Source organism: Pelophylax lessonae (genome assembly GCF_965119305.1).
Source record: "Pelophylax lessonae genome assembly, chromosome: 6".
Taxonomy (NCBI): domain Eukaryota; kingdom Metazoa; phylum Chordata; class Amphibia; order Anura; family Ranidae; genus Pelophylax; species Pelophylax lessonae.
In genome coordinates, this window is record NC_138773.1 from 200,859,254 (window position 1) to 200,880,366 (window position 21,113).

The window sequence follows — 21,113 nt, forward strand, 5'->3', positions numbered from 1 at the left end:
CAGAAACCATGAGATTGCCCAACAGTTTGAGAGATACTATAAAAAATTATATACCATACAAAAGACTCATGAGCACCCCCCTTCGAAGGGTAGTCATTCAAATCAGATTTGGTCATTTCTAGCCATGCATTGCCCCAAAACTATTTCTACCCAAACAGCAAATCACCTTGAACGCCCCTTCAGCCTAGCAGAGCTAGATGAGGAGATCAAACTAATTAAACCAGTGAAGAGTCCTGGACTTTACGCTACAATATTATAAATGCTTCCAGACTATATTATCTACAAAATTAAGAATCTGGGTTTGCACCCTTGTATGCTAGCAAGCATTCTTGCACTAAATTTCAACCCAACAGCCCGTTTGCGAGTCAACAGCCACCTGTAGGACGCCTTTACCATTAAAAATGGAACTTGTCAGGGATGTCAACTCTCACCCTTGATAATTGAACTAACATTGGAACCTTTTCTCAACACGGTAAGGGCAAACACCGATATCTGTGGCATCACTATGAATAATACAAAATATAAGTTGGCAGCTTTTGCTGACGACTTATTATTTTTCCTTTCTAAACTAGAGATGTCCCTTCCCAATTTACTTAAAGACCCAACGCACTTTGGCCATCTATCAAACCTAAAACTTAACTACTCTAAGTCGCATGCGCTTAATATCTCCCTCCCAAATTCGATGGTTTCCCTTTTACCTGGGCACCAAATGCAATAACCTATCTGGGAATCCAGATACCTTCCTTATTTAGAGACCTATATGACAGAAATTTTACCCGCTTCTTAGTAAAATACAAGATGATCTAAAAGAATGAATGGGCCTCAATGTATTGTGGTTCCGACACTCAGCCCTCATTAAAATGAACGTGCTTTCCAGAATGCTTTGTCTGATACAAACTATCCTGATCAACTTGCTCAACACTTTCTTTTCTACGTACAAGCGTGGTTGTTCGACATTTATTTGGAAAAATTCCACCCCCCGTATCAAATACACCCGACTCACTCTTTACAAAATGAAAGTTGGAGTTGGTCTACCGAATCCTTTAAAATACTATCTGGCATGCCATCTAACCCGCATTGTAGATTGGAATGTCCATCACCAGAGAAAAGCATGGGTGACACTAGAAAATGCCCAATCTCCCATACTACTCCACACATCACCCTGGCTTCCACTTCAACACCTCCCAAAACAACTAAAAGAACACCCACTTATAGCTTAATCATTATTATGTTTTAGAATGGCATGTAAATCGGTGATTTTCTCATCTTCACCGAGTCCCTTAACCCCAATACGTGGCAATCCAGACTTTCCCCCTGGCATGGCACATACGTTCTTATTAAAGGAATGGTCCCACAAAGATGTTCTAACATACCTTCAATAAGGGAAAACTCCTTTCACTTCCCCAACTCCTATCCATTTCCACTACAGGTTTCTTTCCTTGGTGGACATACAGGCAAATCAAACATTTTCTTAACTCACCACTGACAAGCACACAGACAACAAGACTGCTTACGCAATTTGAAACTTTATGTACTAAAACTACGTCTCAACGCCACTTGATTTCCACAATATACTCCCTCCTCACAGAAGCACCACCTCATATTTTTGACACAGCAAGAATAGCCTGGGAAAAGGAACTCCAAATCACTCTTTCTGACGATGATTGGGAAAAATAATAAACGAATATACCCACAAATGCTCTTTAAATGTAGCAATACAGGAAAACTCAATCAGCGCTATCAGCCAATGGCGGAGAGTACAGATCAGAATGTTCTGGCGAGGAGGGGGGGGGGGGCACAGGGGGAATTGCTGTACTAACATCGGATCCATAGTACAGCAACTCCGAAAAGTTTTTTTATCATTCAATCTGCTGAGTTGAACGGAAAAAGACTAATAGTGTGTACCAGGCTTTACGCATTCTTTCCATGCATTTGGAAATCAAACAGGGAAAGCACAAGAGGAATGTAGCCAATGTGCCTGCAAGGTTGAAAATGGTATTAAACCTCAAACCAGAAATGTAATATATTGCAGCTTACCAATCATGAGATGTAGTGGTTGCATTTGTTTTCTTTTTTTACACACCTCCTGTATTATACAGACACCACTCTGAAAGAAAGGAGCACAGATTCGGACAGCAGTATTTTCAGTCTGGGGGTAGAGGAGTGTTAGATGTCCTAGCAGATGTAAATACAGTAACAAACTGAAGTTGAATTCCAGCTAATACTTTAGATTCATATTGTTTTTCCTTTTGGGATAAAGGTTTTACATAAATAAAAGCTGTTCATTTGAGGCACCCCTGTGAGTGTTAAATTGTTTGTTTCATCCCTGTAAATGGATAAATCTGGAAGAGAGCTTGTTTATTGGAAAAACAACAGACATACTGTCTGGATCACCAGACAAAAATAGAAGAAAGAAAGGTTAACAAATGAAACTAATACAGCCATCACGTTTAATAATTATTCAATTGCAATATAATAAATGTTTGCTTTTGGGTTTAACACTGCTAAAAGGATTAACTCGCCTAAAGGTGGCCATACACAGTGCAAACATGAGTCTGGATTGAATTGTTCATAGTAGTAATGCTACAGTATGACCAAGTGTGCAGGAGACTAATATGTGGTTAAGGAATGGAAGGCTTTGTGATAAAGGAAAGGAAGGATTTTTTTATGATATGGAAAATAATTCCTATTCCCCTTGTATTTTATGCAATACAGAAAATCCCCCAAAAAATTATTGAGCCACAAGGTAGGCCTGAACTATCTGGTAAAGGCTCCTTGGCTGAAAAAAAAATTGTATTTACTATAAGATCCTATGGATCCATGTCCTCTACCCTCCATGCTAGAGGTGTCTCATTCAATTACAGTCTTAAAAGGATGACAGTATCTATGGATACTCTTTAATTGTTTAGGACAATGAAGCTCTTTACTCTTCAATACCACATGAATCTGATGATTGTAAAAAAGTTTTTGAATCAGGCGGTACTTAATGAATGCAAACTTAATAAATGTATTGTGGAACTTCTGAGGTTCCTGCCCTAAAACATTGTGCTCCTCTTTACAGAGTATACCTACCTCCAAGTTCAGGGAAGAGCAATGGGGACCACCTGTACCCCATTGGGCATAAATCTGTACCTGCGGTGTTGGAGCCGAACAGTTTTGGATATGAAGGTTTCTCTATGTCCCTGTGCCACATTTTGTCATGCCAAAGGTACCTAGATAATTTCTTCATGTTTTGAACAGAATCTGAGAAGATGTGTCCAACAAAAATACCTTAACTTGAAATTGACATATAATAGCCAAACCAAGTAATTGTTCTTTTTGATTTCCACATTTGTAAGGATGATGGTGGGATCTTTACCACTCTATGTATAAAGGAAGCATGATTCTTGAGGCACCTGCCTGTCACCCAGCCTCATTCACTAGGGAATTTCAGTTATCAATATCTCAGATTTTGCGGTCGTGCGACGCTGAACCCAAATAAAATTGATGTCCTTTTTTTCCCACACAATTCTGAAAAAAAAACATTATTTTTCACTTTCTGCTATAAAACATTCCCAATAAAAAAAATTAAAAATAAAATGTTTTCATCCTTTTAGGCCAATTTGTATTCTGCTACATATTTTTGGTAAAAAAAATTCCAATAAGCGTATTTTGATTGGCTTGCGCAAAAGTTATTGCGTCCTCAAACTAGGGGAAAGATTTATGTAATTTTTATTTATTTTATTTTTTTACTAGTAATGGCGGTGATCAGTGATTTTTGGTGGGACTGCGACATTGCGGCATACAGATCAGACAGCTAACTGACATTTTTGGGGGGACCAGTGACATTACTACAGTAATCAGTGCTAAAAATATGCACTGTTACTGTACTAATGACACTGGCAGGGAAAGGGTTAACCCAGGGGCGATCAAAGGGTTAAATGTATGCGTAGGGGGTGTTTTCTAACTGTGTGGAGGATGGGCTTATGAAATCATCACAGGGACCTGTGTTCCTAAATAGGAGGAACACAGGAGCCCTGTGATGATTACTGGGAGAACAATGGTCTGCTGTGTTTATAACAGCAGACCACCATTCTCTCTCCACAGGGAGCAATCGCGGTTGACTGGCGGCTTCCCTGCTGGTGAATGGGCGTGCATTCGCACCCCCAGGATCGCTCCCGCGAACCACATAGTTACATAGTAGGTGAGGTTGAATAAAGACAATAGTCCATCCAGTTCAACCTGTGTAGGTGTGTGTGACTGTAATCATCTAACATAGCCTTTAATCTCCTGATCCTTGAGATGCAAGTCTAAGAGTCTTTTGAAAGTCACCATACTACCCGCAGAAACCACCTCTTGTGGTAGACAATTCCACAATCTTGTAGCCCTAACAGTAAAGAACCCCCCACATTGCCTGAGGTTAAAACGCTTCTCCTCTAATCGCATTGTATGTCCTCGAGTCCTCATGCAATTCCTTTGAATGAACAGCTTTTTTTCTAAGCTGAGCTCCCCATTAAGATATTTATAAATTGCTATCATGTCCCCTCTCAGACGTCTCTTCTCCAGGGAGAATAAATCAAGCGATTGCAGACGCTCCTCATAATCAAGGTCCTCCAATCCCCTAATTAGTTTAGTTGCCCTTCTCTGGACTTTCTCCAGCTCCAACACATCCCTCCTGAGGACTGGCGACCAGAACTGGACAGAATACTCCAGATGCGGTCGGACCAGAGTTTTATAAAGTGGAAGGATTATAGTCTTATCTCTGGAATACATCCCTTTCTTTATGCATGCTAATATTCTGTTGGCTTTGGAAGCTGCCGCTTGACATTGCATGCTGTTGCCTAATCTATCATCAACCAAGACTCCCAGATCTTTCTCCATTTTTGATTCCCCCAAGGGTTCCCCTCCTAACGTGTATTGTGTTTTTATGTTTTTAGTCCCCAAGTGCAAAACCTTACACTTCTCCACGTTAAACCTCATTTGCCATGTCGTTGCCCACTCCGTAATTTTGTCCAGGTCATTCTGTAGGATATCTGCTTCATGCTGTGCAGTTATTGCCCTGGCCAATTTTGTGTCATCTGCAAAAACTGATAATGAACTACTGATCCCGTCCTCAATGCTGTTTATGAATAAATTGAACAAGGTCGGTCCCAAGATTGAGCCTTGGGGGACCCCGCTTACCACCTCAGACCAGTCTGAGTATGCGCTGTTTATTACCACCCTTTGGACACGGCCTTTTAGCCAGTTCCGTATCCAAGAGCAAACCCTGCTGTCGATACCTGCAGACCTTATTTTATAAATTAAGCGCTTGTGGGGAACTGTATCAAACGCCTTAGCGAAATCCAAGTACACCACATCCACTGGTCTGCCCCTATCTAGCTCACAGCTCACCTCCTCGCTAACCACCATACAGTTAGGGCGATTCACGGGAACCTGCCGACCATATATAAACGGCGGCTGGTCGGCAAGTGGTTAAACAACTATAGTATAGCTCTGTATCTGTCCTCTTTAACCTTATCTTGCCCTTTCCTATTGGTGTTGGACAAAAATTCTTTAGAGAATGGCAAAAGAGATAATAAATAAAAAGAACCTCCCCTCCGCAATTTTTTTCTTTTGCTGACAAAGGTGAGTGATAAAAAACGGTCACAATTTGAATTGCAGGGATTTTTACAAAATACTACAAACGTGTCAAGAGATTTAACAATAGGAGTAGATACATTGTCATATGTAACAACAGAATTATTGGACAGAGAAGAAACAATGGGAGGAGACTGTATCACATTAGAAGCAGCAATATCTACAGTGACAGTAGTTAATTAGTAGATACCCAAGGACCATAAAACACTAACTTAGAAGACTGACCATAATTCTGCAAACCTGTAGTTTTTTTTTTTTTTTTAAATAATCTTTATTTAACAAATTCAAAACATTACACGGATATACAAAACATCAAGAGAGTAAGCAAAGTGCAGATAGGAGGTACATAGAGAAGGCACAATCGGTAATTCTATCAGTCCGGACGCCATGAGCGAAACATAATCGCCATCCAGGAAGGTCTCCACAAAGGGAGTCGGATAGCCAGACAGACACCACGTATACCTCGAGCAATAGTACACGTTGGCATCCATAATACAGTGTACACTACAGAGGATATTAGCCGGAGACCTTAAGAAAAGAGGAAGAAGGAAAGGCAAAGGTCAAGAATAATAGGGAAGAACAGTGTGGGGAAATAGACAGATAGGGGGGAAGAGAACAGATAGGATAAGGGAGGCCCGGAGGGGGGCGTGGGCCCCAGTGAGGAGGAAGCCGGTCAGGAGTCTCAGCGTATGGCTGCAAGCAGTTGTTGTTACACATCTGGGATCTCATCAGAGTAGAACATCCACCCCATCCATGTATCCTTGAAACGTTCCTGTCTACCCTGCGAAGTCAGAACCCGCCGTTTCGCCTCCATCACCAGGTTGACCTCCCGCTTCCACTCAGAAAGTGTGGGACAGGCGGAACTTCGCCAATGCCTTGGAATGAGGCACTTGGCGGCGTTCAGCAGGAAAGGGACAACACTACGTTTGTAACGTTTAAACAAGGAGCGTGTATCATGGAACAGGTACTGTAGGGGAGTGCGAGTAGGAGGAGTGAGCGACAATTTTGACACCCAATGATGGACAGCGTCCCAGAAGGGCTGCAGCAGAGGGCACTCCCACAAGATGTGGAGGAAGGTACCCACCTGGCCACAGCCCCTCCAACAATGGGGGTCCGAGCCTGGAAAAATCCGGGCTAATTTGGCAGGAGTCCTGTACCATCGAGCCACAAACTTATAGGCCGACTCCTGTATCCTAGTTCTGATGGAGGAAACATGGGTCAAACGAAGGATGCGAGACAATTGCGGGGGAGAGAATTCCACCCCAGCTCTCTCTCCCATTCCCTCATAAAGTAAGGTGGCGAGGAGGAAACCCCACTCAGAAGCAATTTATACATATGTGACAATAGATGGCGGGAGTCTGGGGGATCCACAAACCACTTCTCAAAGGCTGAGAGGCCAGTAATCGGGCGGGGAGCAGTCGGAAGCGTGGCGAAAAAATCAGTCAGTTGCCTATAGCGCCAGTCGGAGCAAACCTGTAGTTTTAGACCAAATTCCAGCTATCGAAGGAGTATCAAAAATATGAGTGAAAACTGAAAACTGAAAATACCATAGGTCATCATATTTTGATGACAGGAATATTTGCAGTGGAAGAAGGCAGAAACAGACAGAGCGTGAGCTACTTATTTCAGCAAACAACCTGGTTATGAATGACTAATATGACACTTTGATAGCTAATACACCAACACACTGGAGATTGTGACATCCTAATATCATTGTGTATCGGGGTGCTGAAAAATAACCAAGTATATTTTTATTTTTGTGACTGTCATTTGAAAGCAGACAACAGGGGAGTTCTGCATATGAACTAGGGAACGACCGATTATCGGCAAAGTCGATATATCGAGGGCTGATATGCACTTTTCCCGATATATCGAAATCGGCCTCGGAGGTTACCAATATTGCCGATATTTCGGGAAAGTGCTGTACCGGAGTGATCCCTGCAGCTAGAGTACTGGCATCCATAGCGGATGGTCGGCTGTCTTGTAATGACAACCGATGTGGCTGAGAAGCCACTCGGCGTTCATTACAAGGAGCAGGAGGGGACATCCTACCTTCCCGCCACCTTCCGCGGCATGCACGGGTCTCCGAAGACCGAAGACCCATTTAAAGCCGAAATTCGGCTCTGATCGGGTCTCCATGTAAAAACCCGGAAGTGATGCCATGAGCCATGAGTGACATCACTTCCGGGTACTGTTTGGCACCAGATTCAAAAACATGACAGCATTCAAAACAGCCAAACCTGGCGTTTTGAATGCTTTTAAGTACAGAGGAGGGGTTTGGGGTCTTTTAGACCCCCAGATCCCTCCACAAAAGTACCTGTCAATAAAAATAAATAAAACATTTTTTTTTAAATGTACAAAAATATCGGCCAATATCGTCCGATACCGATATGCATTGGCCAAAATATCGGTATCGGCAACGAAAAACCGATATCGGTCAATCACTAATATGAACCTTTAACAGCACTGCATTGCTTTAGGTTACCCATTGCAACACCCACCACCATGTAGTTTTGAATAAAGCTAGGCACATAAACGAAATTATGATTTATTTTGATTTATAAAACAAAATGTCATAGTCATTTGGCCAGTGACAGTTTATGTACCTTCTTTTTGTGTGAATTAAGCAAAAAATGAACCTAAATATGTTATACCCTGTGCCGTTCAAAGGTAAGTCATTGGTTTAAAATAGAAAATATGGCATTTAGCCACTAGATGGATCAAATTATCGGAAATTCCTACTCTAGCGACCAATTGCTTAATATTTGCTGAGGCCTTAGTAAGTTTGTCTGTGTCTTTTCTTTTATGTATTGCCTTGTCTTTGCAATCATAAGATCATTTTTTTTATAGATTGCTAATTACAAGTCAGGTTAAATTATACTTTTGTACTGTGCTCCCAGTTCTAATTTTCTTTTTGTCTTTTCTCTGCCTCTAATGTTCTTCTGTTCTCTCCGATTTTGTGGCTCCTAGGGTGCTTGTAATGAAATCGGCTGCCATGCACAGGCCAGATATCAGTTTACAAATACCAAACCAGCCACAAATTCATTTTACCTGAGTTTACTACTGCAGATCGCAGCAATAGTTTCTTTAAAGTCAGACAAGACTCTAGGGCAAGATCTGCTTCAAACAAAATTTGTCTTAGAGACATAAGACATAAGAAATATTGGCTGTCATGGTCTCCTTGAGCATTGACACTCATGAGTGACTCATTGTTTGAAAATAATAAGAATAGATTCTGCTCTCCCATGGCTTTTCCACTATTTTAAATAGCTCTGTTATATTATTCTGTGTGTAGATTTTAGTTTCTGTTTGTCTTTTTCAATTCCCTACAAGTCTGAATTTCAAGGAGTTTTATCCTTTTTGTGGTTACAGATATGTCAGGTATGCAGGGCTTTTTTTCTCAGAAAATAGGAAAATAGGTGCAGGAATTCAATCACAACCCCAAAACCAACCTCCCCCCCCAGACACACACCCTCCAAACCTCATCAAATTGTGGATGTGGTCAAATGTTATTAACTGTGCAAGGGTCTTGAAGGGGCAATAAATACCAGGAGTGCATTACGTACAGAGTGCAGAGTTCAGGGGTGCGCTGCTTACAGAGTGCAGAAATTAGGGATGTACTCCACAGAGTGCATCCTTCTTCTGCAGCCGCTTACCTGTGTATCCCCGATCCACATCTCACTTTCACCCCTCTTCAGCTCTGACCTCTGCATGCAACCCTCCTTCCACTGCCCCCTCTTCTCCCTCCCTCCTTAAAAGCTCCACCATCTTCCACATATCCTACTTGTGTTGATGTATTAAACTGAAGCATCCAGCTAGTTCTAGTACCTCCCCGCACACTGTAGGTTGCTCTGCCTCTCTCAATTGCAGGGGGTGAGTCACGATCTGCTCTGCACCTGCATCTCCCTTGTCCGCTCAGGAGATCAGGTCTGTGAGAGCCATTGGGAGACATGCTGTCACTTGTAAACACAGATGCCAGACTTCTGTGTTTACCATTATAATGGTGAGCAAGGAGCAGAGGACCTGAGCCAGAGGTGGTGGAAATGAGTTCCACCAAGTTCCAGCTGAAAAAGAGCCCTGGAGGTATGATAGGACACTTGGTTTATTTTCTAGATTCCGTACTATGAATTTAGTGAACAATGGAAGCACATATTTTCATACCCTTATCTAAACTTACTGAGGTTGATTTACTAAAGGCAAATAAGCTGTTCACCTTGCATTGGAACTTACACTTTGCAGGGAAATTTGCACCAGAGCTGAAGTGATGCTCTGCTGACTTCCATTATCCAGTGCAAGAAAAAACACTGTTTCTTTTTATTTTCCTTGTGATTGGGTATTCTTTGAAAAATTAAACTTCACCACATTCACTAAGCTTTGAGACAAATTCCCCTGCAAAGTGCAACTTCTCTTGCAAAGTGCACAGCCTGTTTACCTTTAGTAAATCAACCCTATTAACTAGAATTATCATTTAAAGTCCAGTTCATCCAAAATAATATTTCAGGTTTGGACAAGAGTGCTGCTCTTTCTTACACCTAAAGAATCTACAATAATATTTTCCCTCAGCAATTTATGTCTCTGTTCATTCAAACAAGGCCCCAGTTAAAGTGTCACTATCTTGTACTTATGAAAACAGCTGAAATTGTATATAGTCATGGCCAGTATATAGTCAAGGCAGGGAGAGATATGGGAAGAAGAGTTTTGTTTTAAGCATAAATAAAAGGAATGAAAGAATGAAACATATACAGTGTACTTGGTAGAAATGGTGCAAACTCTTAGCCTGGCCATACACGGTTTGAATCTCGGCCGGTTCAGCAGGGACCAGCTGAGATTTGAACCATTAATGGCAGACTAAAGGTACAAAGGTATTGCTAGCTGTAGCCGCTAGCAATAAAAATTGTCTTCTCCTGGTGGGGACCGCTCCCCCCCCCCCCCGTGTTGCATTAGGTAGGATTCCCCTGTCAACCTGTGGTTGCAGGAAAGAAATTTGTAAGTTTATGACCTGCCTTACAAGACACCCCAGAGGATCTCACAGTAAAAAACAGATCTCTAATGTACTTCAAATATAAAATACAAATACACAAATGAATCCAGCTTGTATCTAGTAAGAAAAAATGGTGCCATTTAGGGTGCCATGAGAAACAAGCGCAAAGTAATAATATATTTTTAACATAATAAAATAATGTAGATCCTACTTTAAAGTCACAGAGCCTGTGCAAAAAATCTATTTTCCTACGTGGTTGTGGCAAATAATTTTTAAATATTGTTTTTATTAGGTACCAATGAATATGCATTGTGCAAGAGCAGGAAACCAGACAGACAGACCCCATGGTGTGCCCCATGAGATCATGAGGAGCTGGACCCAACTATTTAATGACAAAACCACATAACCATATTATTATAGATTCATGTTAGATCCGCTGTGTTTTAATTTTTCAGCTATTTTAATAACATATTAAAGAATATTTAATGCAAATCATTTATCTATGAAAAATCCTTGGACTCTCCATGAAGGTTTTTATACCAGTTTGCCATCAAGACCATCTGTTATACTGTAGTTTTATGTCCTTCATAGATGTATTGCTTAAATGATGCACAAGAGACATTTAATCATTCCAGGCCAAACACATTCTACTGTTTATTACACATATTACATTCTTAAATAAAAATGCGTCACATAACATTTTTGCATAGATATCTTACAATATACCAATTTAAAAAAGAATTATGAAACAGACCAGTAACAAAAATAAATTTTTTTCTTCATTAATAATTTTGTAACATTAACATACCACCATCATATAATACAAATAATATTTTATTTAAATCTTAAGACTTTTTGTACAGCAAAAAAAGACAACATAATATATTCATATATAAAAAAAGACTAAAAATAATAAGTAACAAAATAAAAAACACAAAAATAAAGGGAGAACGGAGAGCTATAAATGGGGTATTTCTGAGATATAGAAGAAATACCATAAAAGGCCTGAGAGAATATATTTGAGGGTCTCTCCATAAGCACTTGTTCGACACGCCTGGACAAAATAAGACAAAAAAAATCTAAAATCATAGTGCAAAATTAAATTCCTTCAAGCAATTTTTTCCAAGTTTGAAAAGCATTCAGAATTTTCTCATATTTGCAATTTTCATCTTTTAGCACAAAGTGCTTAATAAATGTGCAATCCAAATTAGCAACACATCTTGGCAATGCAGAGGGATGCAAATAATCCAGGACCAGATTTCTAAAAATACGCTAAGCCTCAAGACAAGGTCTGTCTAACTGTATGGACAATCATTTGTCAAATGTATGATCTGGTATGTACCAATAGTTTTACAGGTCATTACGTACATTTTTGTAGATAAATATATTCGATAACAAGGCATTTGCATACAAATACCTGCTCAATTAATAAAGAGCAATTTAAGATTATATCACATAAAATAATAGTGTTTCTTTTAGTGAAACACCTGTGATGACTTATTTATACAAATCTATTGGTCCTGATTTTTTTATAGGTCATTTTAAGCCATTATATCTTTTAGTTAATAATATGTGAGTTGTTTATAGACCAAATTTGTGTACATATTTTCTATGTATAATTTTTTCCATGCCATGTTTTTATATAATGTCAACAGAACTGTTACAGTTTCAAAGGTTTGTAGTTTTTACGTGAATAAATTGTATTCATTTATTAATGTCTAAACAATTGTACCGAGTGTTGGTTTTTCACATATGAATACTTTATTGAAGCAATAGCATATACAGTGATTTTACTGCTTATAGCACGAACTTAAGGTTATAGAAAGCTATTCAATTTGTTGACATGTTTTAAATTGTTTCATTTGGTCCATAAAGAACAGTTAATAAACGGTTAAATGAATGGTATTTTCAAATCAATAATTACTGTTTTTTATAGTATTATGAGTGTGTAAGATAATTCCTCCAACTAACGTAAAATATGTAATATGGTGGCTTGGTACTGCAGAATCAAATTTTAATGGAGCTATGCCAACTTCAGAAAAGGAAAAGTGACCAATAAAATGAACGAATGTCAAAATTGGCTTTACCTTATATAATGTGTGATTAAAAATTTGGGAACATTTCAATCACTATAAGTTAAAAAAAAAAAAAACAGGATGCACACGACATATAACAAATAAGAAACAAATATATGTGATTGATTCCGCATTCTTCTTAGAAGGACCTTGACAAAATGATATTGAATGTTAGGATGTAACAAACACAGGTTTGATGCCACTGTATTAAAAGATATTATATAGTATCTAACCTACCCACAAAACATCTGGTGTTAAAATGTTGTTGGTTCTAAGAAAATACAGTAGTTACAATGTAACAGTATAGTCTTTTAAACGTCTAGTTAAAACAATTTTGTCAAAAATTCTGAATGGTCTCCAACTTTTTGCACACACAAAAATAGGCCTGAAAAGGAGTGTTGATAAGGAATTCTTTCCAGTGCTACAGAACCTAGCAATACATTGCATTGCCGGCCCCTTCTTTTTTTTTTTTTTTTTAGGGGTCCATAAAAAAACTAAGCTGCTTCAGGTTTCTAAATGTTCTATCTAACTAGAGAACTCCACTCTTGGGATTTAAAATAAGGCAGCAAAGATATCCCCTACTTACTGAATATCTGCTAACCAAGAGTTACCAAAAAGTGAATTAATATTGAAAGCAGTCACTCTTCTCTTTCATTCAGCTGAGAATGTGGCTGAAACTCACACTCTCAGCTTCTCAGTTCTCAATACAAGACTGAAAAAAGTGCAACAATTATGGAATACTACACTAGGCTTCATCTTAAAGTGATCTTTTCTAGGAAGGGGAGGGAAAGGAGCCATAACCCAGCAAGCAAATGGGTGAAACCTTAATACACTGACAATCTTTCCCTTAACTGATAGGGAATGTGAAATAATTATCGTGACGATTCTTCTACTAATTAGTGAGTATAATTAGCTTCTCTAGATGAGACTAGAACAATGGACATCCTTGGGCTTCCTGAAGCTTCCTCTCTGTTCTCTGTGGAGTGCACACAGGGATATAATATGCTATCAGTTCTTTAGAACGGTAGGAAAATTGACAGTAAAACATGGTGGTCAGACAGAGGATGTATGAATCCACAATAATTAGTTATTATATGAAGTCAATAGCCAGATCTAAAAGAAAAGAATCATTACCACTGTGTATATGTAATTTAAATAATGAGTTATTAGAAAAGGTATGCGCCTTAATAATGCATTCATATCAGATCTATATTTGGAAGGTCACCCTCTACAATTGACTTTTAGCCTCCAGACTTGTGACAGACTTTTCAGATAAAGGAGGATATTTTCTGCATACGATTGTTAGACATTATAGACAGTAACAATTTTCAGTTGTTTTCAATAAATACACATGGTGGCAGGTCATTCTGTAGCAGTGCCTCCAGGTAAAGGGCAAAGTCATTTTTATTATAGTCCACGTACCCTGCTAATATTATTACTGCCCAGTTAACCCACACTGAACTCTGGTTTAATCAAATGCCCCCCCCCCCCCTCTTCCACATGGCACTGTTTATGTCACTCCTGGGGCACACACTGCACAGTTAGAGGAGGAGGAGAAGGTCACATCCTTCCCTTTATTAGGAACCACTGGCACTGGATGGATAATAGAGTGGTGGAGGAGGGTGGCGAAATATTAGTAGCAGAGAATGTGGGCTATGCATGAACAAAGTTTTAAGTTTACCTTAAAAGCCATGCTCATGATCACTATGTACAATCAGAGACTTAATGACATAAAATCATTAATACAATACGATTGTTAGTCTAGAAGCATACAATGAAAATTTACATCTCCAAAGGTAATTTTTTTCTTGTTGAGAGTAACCTAATACCTATCACACGTAGATCTTTCTTAGACAATGAAATATTGCCTATGTTTATGGGGTACCCTAACCTGTCAAGTGATACAAACCCACCATATATGTGTGTGTATTTATATATATATATATATAAATGCTCTCCAAGCAAATCTGACTTCCCGAAAGCTTGCATCTTTAATAACTTATAGTGGAACTAACCATACATTTTAAAAGACTGCAAACAGACAGCACTATATTGAAGAAGAGACATGCTATGTTCCTTCTGCAATAACACACTCTTACCTGCCTGTTTGCAGTCTTCTACTGAATGTACACTGAGCTGTGCATGCATGACATGGCATGTATTCCCAGTGCACTCCAGCTTTGCCAGAATGACTTACTGCTTATGATGATATCAACCCCCCACCGGCTAATCAAGAGGTCAAATACCCAGCACCTGGAAGTAGCCTGGGGGAGGATGACAGTGACCAGAGAGGGATGTAACCGCCGCATTGCTGGAAAGTGGAGGTGAGTATTTCCGTGAATTTACTACCACTTTAAGTTAGGTAATATAGGGAACAGATTAATCTGCAATCTTTCTGCATTCATTGATGGCTAAATGGGACAGCACCCTATAACTGCTATAATTTCAGCATGGGTGATGGCATTTCTTACCAAATGCGTATCATCACACCTTTAAGGCCCTTTTTCATTAGGGGCATATTTATAAACTGCAGGGGCATGACTTTTAAATTCTCTGAATTGTAAATATGGTGAATATTACTGAGACCTGGATTTCCCAATGAAGAAGAAGAAATCCAGATAGGTTGAAAATGGTAAATGTGACCCACAGTCCTCACAGGTGAGGACTGTAAGTGTTTTTTTCTAACTGCAATCAACGGGATGTAACCGCCGCATCACCTGCAGGTGGAGGTGAGTATTTCTGTGAATTTACTTTAAGTTAGTTACTATAGGCAATCTATTAAACTGCAAGCTTTCTGCATTAATTGATGGCTAAAATGGGACAGCACCCTATAACTGCTATAATTTCAGCATGGATGATGGCATCTCTTACCAAATGCATGTCATCACACCTTTAAGGCCCTTTTTCATTAAGGAGCATATTTATAAACTGCATGGGGCATGACTTTTAAATTCTCTGAATTGTAAATATGGTGAATATTACCGAGACCTCTATTTCCCAATGAAGAAGAAGAAATCCAGATAGGTTGAGAATGGTAAATGTGATCCACAGTCCTCACAGGTGAGGACTGTAAGCATGCTTTCTAACTACAATAAATGGTATGTAACCGTTGCATCACTGGCAGGTGGAGGTGAGTATTTCTGTGAATTTACTTCCATTTTAAGTTAGTTACTATAGGGAATCTATTAAGCTGCAAGCTTTCTGCATTAATTGATGGCTAAAATTGGACAGAACCCTATTACTGCTATAATTTCAGCATGGGTGATGGCATCTCTTACCAAATGTGTGTTATCACACCTTTAACCACTTACCGACCGCCCACCGCCTATTTACGTTGGTGCTTTGATGCTAAATACCGGGGTTAAACACCAAGTGTCAAAAATAGGCCTGGTCTTAAAGTGGTTAAGGCCCTTTTTAATTAAGGAGCATATTTATAAACTACACGGGGCATGACTTTTACATTCTCTGAATTGTAAATATGGTGAATACTACCGAGACCTGGATTTCCCAATGAAGAAGAAGAAATTCAGATAGGTTGGGAATGGTAAATGTAACCCAATCCCGCACAAGTGAGAACTGTGAGTATGCTTTTATAACTACAATAAATGACAGCAGATGACCTGTTTGGCTATTTTGCATTAAATGCTGCTTGAATTAACTGCTTGATAAAAATACCCCAAAGTTGTACTATTGTACAACCCCATTGTTAATAAAGGATGACAGTAAAGGAGAAAATGCGTGTTTTGCCATAAAAGTTTTCACAATCTTGCTGTGCAGTATATTAAAACTGAAAAAATATCAACCATCTTTGTACAATAGTTTTATTGGTCATATATAGATTTGATTTGTGTTAAACTAAAGTAATAAGGGGGGGTGCTGCCGAACAGTGACTGCATCTGATTTGCATGCAGTTACTGTTCTGTCAATAATATTTCCCGTAGCTCAGTTGAATTTTAAATCAATTAATTTTACAAATAACTGAAAAAAATATCAGCCACCCATGTACAATAGTTTTGTTGGTTATATATAGACTGGATTCATTTTACAGTAAAGTACTGACTTAAATCCCACAGATGGCAATGTAACTAAATGAAAAAAAAAAAAAGTCAACTTTCTAGGTCAGCCACACATTGTGTAACTGAAATTTATATTTTTCTCTAAAGGGAAGTTTCAGTTCCGTATTCACAGACTAGTGTACTACACAATCATGAAGTGCCAAGGATTTCTACATCTGCTCGGGAGGGGGCTTTGGAAGCACTGAATGCTGTTTATACATGTATTCCTCTTCACTAAAACCTAGACTTCATATGCTCACGCTGGTTCTGGCACAGATAACCCGAAGGTAGTCTATTTTGCTATGGGGAATGCCAGCAGCCCAAGAAATGCCTGTGTTTTCCTGAAAATAGCAATGTGCAGGGTTTTCCACCCATTTCCCATTGCACTAGATGCAATACGTGGGCATTTTTTTTTGGAAGCACAACTTTCCTGTTTAAATTATATATGTATCGCTTAGCAAAGAGAATGCTAACTTTCAGCTGCAAAGACAGGTGTGTTATTTAATTACAGTAATACTGAAAGTCACCCCCACATCTATTGCGCTATGTATTAATGCTGATGATCTTTACACAGAACATCTCTGTAATGGTAGATCTAAGTACTACGCACAGATAAGAGGAGAATCAACCATCCTACCCTTCATGAAACATTTCCCTTGGAAACTATTTCACATTAAAGGGAGGAAGCTTTCTGCAATTTGCTCCACAAATGCATGATGGAGCCAAGAAAACACATAACATTAAATTTGAGATTGAGGAGTTTGAACTGTGCAATAATGAACCAATCTCTCTGTTCAGATCCATTTCACTATGGCTATAAAGTAATTCAGGATGCCAACTGCAGTACAGAATAGGCATACTCAAAAATGCCTGGATGCCCGAGACAGTCATTTTGGGTGTAGATCACAGATGGTATATCATCATGATGTATTGTAATGCTCGGTAAAATTGAAGTAAATCAGTGGCTGAATTGTTTGAGCTTTGTGTGGCTACAATATCGTTATTTAAGAGAATATTTTACTGTGGCTTTTCAGGTAAATCAGCTGATGCTTTTATTTTTCCTTAGCCAATATGTTTAAAGTCTGAGTGGTTCTTATTCGGAGTGGTTCATATAACCATTATTGCATTAGTAAAGAAAGATGACACAGCACAGTGTTTGTGGGAAAATTTGTAAAACTACTTTGATATCATTCAAAGTTTTGATTTTGTGTGAAATGGAAAGTATCAATTTTTTTTTTTTTTTTTTTACAATCCTCTAATTAAGCAGGTGTTTAAATGTAGACAAAACCAGAGTCTGAGTCAGCCAGAGTGATCAAATAGACCTCTGTGTGTATATGATTCTGTTTTGACACTGGATACAATTCTGTTTATTTGATTGATCTTAGGCCTCTATTGGGTAAGGCCTCATTCACATGGGGTGTTTCAACCCATGCCCCATTCAAGGCTGTGTTTCCTGACAAGGGAATGCATAGGTGTTGCTTGCAACCCTGTGCTCGTAGTCCCATAGCTGAGACTGCACAGACACAGCTGGGTGCGGCGGGTGCAGGGCCTTGTCTTGCACCCGCATGGATGTCATATTGGGAGTGTCCGTGCAGCCACTGCGTCCCAACTGACACATATGGTTTAAAGAATTGCTCTCAATGGCGACCCTGATATTGGTGCCGCATCCCGTATATTTGTAACAAGAAAAAGGGGGTTCCCCTGTTGGTGGGACTCAACTGACACATATGGGACTGATGGCATGGGGCATCACGCAACACCTGTGCATCTCTGTGTCGCTAAACAAAGCCTTGCACTGGGAATGCATTAAATTGCCTCAAGTGAACAAGACCTGAGGGTGTATTTTTACTTTTGCAGCAATATTAGGAGAACACCTACTTTGTATTTGTTATATGTTGCATCATTTTAAAAAATACCTTCTTTTTACTTGCCTAAAAATCCTTTTAAGATTTCCCTTTCTATACAATGTCAAGGAGAGGGCTGGCGAATTATGTTTATTATAACTAATCTTGAGGGTACTGTGCTGGCAGACCTTCATTATCAGTTGTAAAGTAGGTGTGCACACTGTTTGACCTAAAAACGGTTAAAGGTCTCAAGGCTTCAGTAGTACAATGTATGTTAATGCACTTATAAAAAAAAAAAAAAACTGTCTTTACATCTGCCCCCCCAATTATTGCACACTGCAAGCTATTCTAACAACCACCTGTAGAAAGGATGACATATAAACATTCATGCTCATATCCTGAGTATGTATATCTATATGACATACAGACAAATTATATGCTGCTTTTATTTTGGGGCGCTCAGTTATCAGAGGTCCATTTCCATAAGCATCTAAATCATTACCTAACCCTGTAAAATGCACAATAATTATAAGCAGGTCTAGAAAAGTAATTATTTCATTTTGACCATAAACAGCTTGATCTTCTCTCATTCAGAGCTGAAGAGGAAAAAAATCAATCAATTTCCCCATTCACACAAGCAGCATGGATGGAGAAACCTCCACTTCTGGCTTTTGTTTTAAGGGGGCTGTAGCACCTGAATAGACTGGTACCCCAGAACAGTGACAGCATCTAATAGGATGCTGTCACTGTTCAGTCAATAGTCGAGCTGGGTGCCGATTGCAAGGCTACTCACAGCTCTAATTTGAGCTAAATCAGTAGGAATTGTTTAAAATTCAAGCTGTCTGTGGGGGCCTAAGTCATATTGTACAATCACAAACTGAAGTAGCACATTCTTGTGGAGTAGTATACTTAGGTTTATCTAAGAAAGTGAACACCTATATGGCAAAACAGTATCACTAAACTGCACAAGTGTTGCAGGAGTGCAATTCATATATAAAGCCTTATGATGTAGAAAAACATGAGCTCAAGCCAACATATTATTCTATCATGCTGCACAACTGCAGACAGCTGCACAATACCATGTGTGTTTATTTAATTCAAATGGCAGTTTTGTTGTTAAAGAGGAAAGAAAGTGGAAAGCAACATTCTAAAGAAGTGCATTTGCATCTTGTAATTGTTTCATGGCTTTTAAAAAGAAGTAAGGGTTAATTAAAAAAAAAAAACATACATACTCACCTAGATGACTTGCAACATCGATCCAATGCTGCAGCTGTTCTCCACCGGCTCTATGTCGAGAACTGAGCGATCAAAGACCGCTGATCAGTCAGTTCTCAGTCTTCAGTGAATGTCAGTCTCCAGCTCTCTGCTCTGCCCCTGGCTGTGCAGGGGATAAAAGCAGCTGACTCAAGCTCCCAGCAGCCTAAAAGGCTGAGCCAGCTGTTGGGCAGGGATCTGGGTGGATCCTTACAATATTGTAGCCTGGACTGGCTTTTTAATGTCAGCCGACAGCGGACTTCAGCCTGCTGTTGGCTGAATCTGGGACACAGGAGTGCAGAACAAAGTGCACTCCTGTGATCCCCAGAAGTATGGCCAAAAAAGTGTTAAAAAAAAAAAAAGCTAAAAAGTGCAGTAGAGGGGGACATTTCTTCAGAAAAGTATTATGGGTCACTTCCGATTCATAAAAAATAGACAATGAACATTTATTTGATAAAGCCTGCTTGAACTTGTAATTAATATTAGGTTAAAGACTGTTCTTTTTTTTTTTTCCCTTTTCTACGGATGTACCTTGAAAGCAAGATGTTCTAAGAAGATGGTAATACTACAGTCACTGATCTGTGTCTAAAGGTCCATGATCCAGGCTGTCATCTTAATCCTTCCTTTAACACTTGGAGAGAAACTGACCCTAAACAAACACACGCCTATGTATCTGACTGTACATGTTTGCTCTATGTCCGTAATTCACTAGATAGTGGGATAGGAGGGATAAGGATAGCAGACCTGGACAATTATCAATCATAAACATGTCAGCAATGGTGCCTGTCATATGTCTGTCCTGCTGGTCCTTCAGGACTGCTCCTGTTGCTACTTTTCTTGTCTTTCTCCTAACAAAGCTCAGTTTAACATCACTTTTTATGTTAATCATAGTAGACAAAGGACATTGACACTATCTCAGATGCATAGCTGCCAACATTTCTGGAAAAAACAGGACACTTTCTGAAACAGGAAAAAATTGCAGAGTACTTTGTTTGCCACCTGCTGCGACAACTTGTGTGTTGACCCCTACCTGCCAGGACATTCCATGGTAAATGGGGGCAAGGACAAGATGTAAGGACTGTCCAGCAGAAAAAGGGACCCCTGGAAACTATGCAAAAGTATGTGCCACTAGAATGTATTTAAATGCATTAATTCCACTGAAGAAAGTGCATCTAGTGACGTTTTCTACTCAGTCTAAAAAAACATGACCTTATTTACAACAACTCTGGGAATTCAGAGAAATCAGTTGACCTAGCATGGAGAAAAAAATTCCTTGCCCATTGCTTAC

The 21,113-nt window shown here is 39.3% G+C and overlaps 1 long non-coding RNA gene across 1 annotated transcript; it reads left to right on the plus strand.

Annotated features, from left to right (window-relative positions):
- The first annotated feature begins 15,091 nt into the window (after positions 1-15,091).
- On the plus strand, positions 15,092-16,543 carry LOC309558288. The gene is made up of 3 exons (XR_014225418.1): positions 15,092-15,320; positions 15,724-15,774; positions 16,285-16,543. It is a non-coding gene; the product is annotated as an uncharacterized lncRNA (long non-coding RNA).
- The last annotated feature ends 4,570 nt before the right edge of the window (positions 16,544-21,113 follow it).